This window comes from Tupaia chinensis, unplaced genomic scaffold (genome assembly GCF_000334495.1).
Source record: "Tupaia chinensis unplaced genomic scaffold, TupChi_1.0 Scaffold146625_1, whole genome shotgun sequence".
NCBI lineage: Eukaryota > Metazoa > Chordata > Mammalia > Scandentia > Tupaiidae > Tupaia > Tupaia belangeri.
In genome coordinates, this window is record NW_006206481.1 from 629740 (window position 1) to 636974 (window position 7235).

Here is a 7235-nt window from a genome sequence, read left to right on the forward strand (position 1 = left end):
AAAAGAAAACTAAGTTACCATGAGTTATTTTGATGTTAAAAAATATAGTTCATGCAGCCCAGGCCATGAGGTCTGCAGTGTACTGGACTACAGTGCTGGAAGCCACATGGCTGATCGTGGGTTCTGATCTTTGGCTTGATTGACCTGAAACACTCCAGTCATAACACATCTGTGCTCAAGATCCCAACAAGCTAGAGGACAGGAGGAAGAGGATCGCCATGTATGTGTGCCCAGGTGTTCTCTGTCATGATCAAAATAGACAAACTCAAAAAATAGTTAATATGGTGAACAAATTCAGTTAGTAAAACCCAAGCTTTCTTTGACCAGTTTTCTTGTTTTTATTTTCCACAGTAAAAATGACTTTATGATTTTTTTCTGATTCCTAAAGCAAATCAAGCTTTTTTATTTTAAAATTTTAAAAATTTGAACAATTTAACTGAATTTATTGGTTTAGAGTGTTGTAGTCAAGCTTTGAAAGAGCTCCCTGTATTCCTCTAGTCTTGCTTTAGGGTAGCTGTAGCTTTTAAGGCCCTTTGGTACTTCTTCAGCTTTTGAATCTCCTGGAAAACCCGAATGCACAGAGTTTTCTTGGTCATGGAGTGGCAGTGATTCAGTGGGGGACAGGGTACTCTATCCCCAGCTCCAGGCACGTCTTCTTGAGGTCAAGGCAACAATTTGAGACTCTAGGAAGCTGGCATCCTCAGGTTTTGCCACACCTTGTTCATCCACTGTTCTTGCCTAATTTTTAGCTTCTCCTCATTGACCATATCCAAAGACAAGAGTGTTCTAACGACATCATCAGCCTTCTCAATTCCAGGAATGTTCTGGTAGTTGTTGAGCAGCATGGAAGGGGGTGGGTCACTGCATTGGCTGGGCTAGACTGGTTTCTGGACGGCATATACAGTGGTGGCCTGGAGGAGACCTCCAGGCTGTAGGCCCCACTGGTTGGAAGAAAGCCTGGTACTGCCTCCTCCTGGAAACCCTGGGACCAGCGTCTGAGTCACTGCTTGGGTGCAAATCGAACTCAGTACCCTCCACACGGCCCTCAGGATGATGACCACACCAAGTACTTTCTTTAAAAAAAAAAAAGGAGTCAGATGATCAGAAAAATTCCCAGTAATGTTATTAGTGAGAGACAATACTATGAAAATTTTACTGTTTCACTGTACTTATATGTCTTAGACTTTCTCCATGCATTTATGAGTGTATGTATGTATATATATATATATATATATATATATATATAGAGAGAGAGAGAGAGAGAGAGAGAGAGAGAGAAAGAAGTTTTGAGAAAAATGCATCAAACTATACAAATTTTATTTACCTGCATTTCCATTAATATAATGTGGAGATTTTCACATGTAATAGGCATGATTCTATATATTCAGTTTTTAAAAAATTATTTTATTTAACTTTATTTATCTATTTATTTAGACCAGAGAAGCAGAGAGAGAGAGAGAGAGACAGAGAGAGAGGGAGAGAGAGAGAACCACTAGGTCTGGGACTCAAATTGCAGTGGTCATGTGGGAGTCCAGCATCCTTAACAACCACACTACCTGCTGGTTGCTATACACTCATTTTTAATCATTAAAAGGTGGCTTGTTGTATGTGATTCACAATTTACTTAAATATTTCACTATTGAGTAACATTTAAGTTGCTTGATTTATTGCTATTATAAACACACTTTAATACTTAAAGGTACATTTATGTTCTATGCAATTATTTCCTTAGGATAAACTTCTGGAAATGAAATTCTTTGTTCAAAGAGAATGGCTATTTTTAAGGATTTTAATGCATCTTGTTGATTTCCATACCATCCTCATTTAATTATATTGTTTTGCCACTATAAAAAAATATTTATTTAATAGTATTATTATTATTTTTCATTTACTATAGGGAACACACTCTCACTAGAGAGAGATAGAGAACGAGAGAGAGAGAGAGAAAGAAAGAGAAGAGAGAGAAGTAAAAAGCCCTCAGGTCTGAGACTCAAACCGTGGTCAGCCATGTAGGAGTCCAGAGCCCCAACCTCCACACCACCTGCTGGCCCCTGTTTTGTCACTTATCTGTCTGGTAATTAGAGCGTGAGGGGCCTTTAAAAAGCTTATGCTATCCATGTTTATTGCAGCGTGTGTGCTAGAGAAACACATGCCACTATCCCCATCTCCCAGCTCTCCAGCGTGTCAGTATCTTGGGTATGCATGTACCTGCCTGTTTTCAGTCAACTTGGGATCTGAACCCATGCTTGGTCATGTGGTCTTCATCACTGCAGCTCAGCATGCTCTCACCTGTGCCCCTGAAGCTGAGTCTACCTATATTAGTTTTATATGAAAAGTTTTTAATTTATGTGCTTTCCTCTCCAAATACCTATTAAGCTATGTCTTCTGAAGCCCCAGAAATAGTAAGTATTTTCAGTGGGAATAAAAAACCCAAGATGTAATTTTCAGGTGAAAATGAAGTTATGACTATTCACGGCTTGTAAACCATATGCTTTCCTGAAACCAGTGTGAATTCCTGAATTGTCCATCTTGTTCTTGTCACTCCTGTCACCAATGCCATGTTCTTCTTTTATTTTTTTAATTCTTATTTGTTTTATTATTATTTTATTTTTAATTTGCAATAGTCGAGAGAGAGAGAGAGAGAGATAAAGTGAGAAAGGAACCCACCAGGTCCAGGACATAAACCACGGTCTGAAACTCAAACTGTGATCCTCCATGTGGGAGTCCAGTGCCTTCAATACCATGTCATTTTCTTCTAAGCTCTGGAAAAGTTTTCTTCTTTGACCAACGTCTTGAAGTTGACCTTGGGAGCAACACGGTCCATATGACAATAAAATTGAAAAATCCTTGGCACGAGTGAAAAATGAAGAGAGCAGAAAACCTTTCTTCTGAGTCCCACAGAGATGAAGCAATCCAATAACTGGCTTGTGCACATACAGAAAGCCTCCAAGGAGGACAGCCCACACGAGTAAAGAGATGGAGGCTGTCGTTGTGCCCCTTCCCTGCACACACCTCGTTAACCAGCATGGGGGAAGCTGGGTGGAGCTCAGCTTGCTGTGCAGCCTGTATGAAGTTAGGGATGTCTGGAAATACCTCACTTGGAAAGAGATCACACGAGCCCCTGCCTGATGTCATGGGGTGGCAGTCCTCACTGTCAGGACATTCTCTCTTCTATCTAGCTGATTTACTGAATTTCGTTGGGTCCCTTCTGAAAACTGGTCCTACAGCTTGCTGTTTTGGGTACCGTGGGCTGTGAGATACCAGACGTTCCCCTCTAAGCTTCTCTTCTTTCACAAGCGAAGCCTCTTTTTATTTGGACAGAGTGACCTCATGATCTGAACTGATTATAGAAATGAACATGAGAGGGACAAACAGGATGTGCCATCAGATTTTCCAGAGGCCCGGACAAAAATCTTTTCTTTCTTTTCAAATGAAAAGATAATTAAAAACACAGAATGTGCCACAGTTGTTCTTGTCTTGGTTTCAAATAGGACCTTGTTGATTGAGTGTATCATATATTTCATTTGCAGAAGAGTGTACATGTATCTCTGCTTGGTATTCATTTATTAATTCAATGGACGTTTACTGAACACACATTATGTGAAAGGACTGAAACTAGCACTTGAGGTTCTGCCAAGTACTGTGCTAGGTACTTTTACAGTGATTCCTTGTTCAATCTGCATGAGAATTTTGAAAGGCAGGTATTATTATTCCCATATGGCATCTGGAAAAACCAAGGCTCGGGACATGTGAAAGGACACTCAGCAGCTAAGTATTGGACCTGGAATTCAAATGCATAGTTTTTTCAAAGAATTATTTTATTGAATTTTATTCATCATCATTATTATTGTATTTTTTTTAATTTGACCAGAGAGAGACAGAAAGAAAAAGAGGGAAAGTGAGAAAGCAAGTCACCAGGTCTGGGACACGAACTGCGATCAGCCATGTGGGAGTCGGCATCTCAGCTACCACACCTCTAGTCGGCCCCACACACTTATGTTTTAGAGTGCATGGTCCATTTTTGTCTTCCTACCTTAGGGATGATTCATCTTTTGAAAATTATCTTTGTATTTCTAGTTTAATCATCTTATTATGGGACAATATGGCTTAAATGACATCTGTTCTTTGAATTCATCGAGGGCTTCTCTATGACCTAGTCCATGGTACGTTTCTGTAAATACTCCATGTTTGGCTTGAAAGTATATGTATATATGTACCTTTTCTCGTAACTTCTACTATGTAATCATATATTGGGACACTAACTTTGCTTTGGCTATATACTTGCTTGGTGTGTGTGCGTGTGTGTGTGTACTTTCTTTTTTCTACCAGCCCAATCCATGCCTTTCTGTGTGATTTTGTTTTAGGTATGCTTTTTGTAACCAGCACAATTATTTATTTTTATTTTTTCCATTTATACAAATAATGTCTTTTACATTTTCTTTTATACTCTTTAATTATTGTACATCTTTGTGGGATACAGATTTTTTTTTTTGAAGAGGTTTTTGCTACAGGCCGTGTGCACTCACCAGAAAGACAGAGAGACAGAGAGACAGAAAGTGAGAAATCACCCCCTGGGAGGATGGCCATGCCGCAATCCCTTCTCCTCCATTCTCCTCTTGGGATCCTGGGCATGCACGCACATGCCCGGTGTGAGTTTAAGCCACCAGGTCCGGTACTCGAACCACGGTCGACTATGTGGGAGTCCAGCAACATAGCCATTACCCCAGCTGCTGGTCCCTTGCCACTTTATTTTGTGTTCTTTCACATGATTTTACTTAACTCCTTTTTTTTCTCTCTCTTTTCGGCCTTTTGATAGACTGGTACATTTTTCTAAATTCCCCTTTTACTCCTTTACTGGTTTGTATGCTAGAAGATTACACCTCTCTATTTTTTAACCATTACCCTTAAATTTCTTTCTTTCATTTTTTAATTGCCAGAAGGCACACACTGTTGCCAGACACACACACACACACACACAGAGAGAGAGAGAGAGAAAGAGAGAGAGAGAGAGAGAGCATCCCCCAATGGGACAGAATCATACCACCTTATCCTCCATTTCCTCTTCCCATTAGGATTTGGGGCATGCATGCATATGCACCTGGTATGATTTTCAAGTTGTTGGGACTGAGATTCAAACTGTGGTTGGCCATGTGGGAGCCCCCCCCCACAACCACGAGACTATGGACCAGCTCTACCCTGAACATGTTAACATACATATTTATCAGTATAGTTTTCTAACACTATGGCAAGTTACATCCTGTTTCTATCCTGCCAGAAGTGACATGCACATCTATGTGTGAGAACAATTCAGTGTCTGTCACCCCATCTTGTTATTTTGTTAGAGATTTGGCTTCACCTTTTGTACAATCTCTCTATCCACACCTCTGTCCACAGACTTACCCCTCAGTTGTTTTCTATCCACCCATCAATTTCCCACTCCACATCAGCTTTGTTTTCTCGTGTTTCTGACCCACAGACATATTTTTCTTGTGTTTGAATGTGGCCATGACTTCTTATATATTTTTAAAAAATCTATTATTGTTAAATATTTTGGAGTAGCAGAAGTTACGTTGGAGTGTGAAGCTACAAAGCTGTCCTGGCTGGAATTCTTTATAATAATTTTCTAAGTGTCCTATGTGATCCCTAGGGATCTTAAGAGAAGTCTCCTGATTGAAAAGTAAAAATCTTTTGTTGTTCTTCTTATATTTGAATGACACCCAATTCTCAGTCCTTCATTTTTACTTATTACCAAGGGCTATTTACTATCAGGGTAGTCCTTGGCATATAACACACCTTTACACATACTACAAGATGCCAGGTAGCAGCAGCCCTGAGGCTGGCAAGTGGGGGCGGAGTGTACTTCAGTTCCCGCTCACTCCTTCAGCAGGTGCCTTTATGCAGCATACAAGGCAATCCCCACCCCCCCACCAGGGTTGGCTTAGTTTATCAGTAACTCTGCCATGTGAGTTATTAAGGGTTACAAGGTTGATACTCATAAGCTGTCATTAGCATGTTACTAGAATGTGCGGAAGCACTTTCAGAATTCTTGACAAAACACCCGGTTGTTATGCATCAGTGCAGTGTTACCTGTTCCTGCACATGAACTGATAGCCAGAATTATCCTGGCACTTGGGTTCTGGTCAGAGAAGTCTGGTATTTCTTGCTCTAGCTTTAACTGTGAGTTTAGGTACCATTCATTTTTAGTTGTCCTTCTAACAAGATTCTGAAGAGAGCCAAGACCTTTTATGATAACTTGTGTTTCTTCATATTATACCCTAAATGTGAATCTAGGCAGATGAATCAGAACAAGCTCATCATTTTAATGGAATCTAATAATAGTAATCAATAATCAAGGACATTCCGGAACACAAATAGATATGACCAGAGTGGTGCTGATTTAATGTTTAACAGTAAGATCTCAGAAAGCAAATAGCCATGGTTTGTGGCATTTGCCAATTACGGTAGTGTAAAGACACTCATCACAACTGATTTCAAGCTATCATTACAATGATATTCCTGAAAACAGAGTTGGGAAGACATTGAATTGTCTCCATCACACCACTGGGTGACACTTTATGAGTGCCATTTAAAATTGGCTGTTGACATCTCTGTTTAAATTATCAGCAAACATTTTGAAACTGGATTTCTCAAAGTTCAAAAAAAATCTGTCTCAAAATGTACCTAGCAGGTAAACAACAGCCACAAAATTGAAACCTTGTCCTGAGAATTGAACAGGCTCCAGAGAGTCAACAGCTGCAGGAGAGAGCAGATCTCAGGGGCAAATGACAAAGCCTGCTTGTAAATTTAAAAAATCTACCAGGTCCGGTACTCGAACCACGGTCGACTATGTGGGAGTCCAGCAACATAGCCATTACCCCAGCTGCTGGTCCCTTGCCACTTTATTTTGTGTTCTTTCACATGATTTTACTTAACTCCTTTTTTTTCTCTCTCTTTTCGGCCTTTTGATAGACTGGTACATTTTTCTAAATTCCCCTTTTACTCCTTTACTGGTTTGTATGCTAGAAGATTACACCTCTCTATTTTTTAACCATTACCCTTAAATTTCTTTCTTTCATTTTTTAATTGCCAGAAGGCACACACTGTTGCCAGACACACACACACACACACACACACACACAGAGAGAGAGAGAGAGAAAGAGAGAGAGAGAGAGAGAGCATCCCCCAATGGGACAGAATCATACCACCTTATCCTCCATTTCCTCTTCCCATTAGGA

At 40.0% G+C, this 7235-nt stretch overlaps 1 pseudogene; it reads right to left on the reverse strand.

Annotated features, from left to right (window-relative positions):
* Nucleotides 1–494: 494 nt before the first annotated feature.
* Nucleotides 495–2528, reverse strand: LOC114006262 (28S ribosomal protein S15, mitochondrial pseudogene; annotated as a pseudogene).
* Between the last annotated feature and the right edge of the window lie 4707 nt (nucleotides 2529–7235).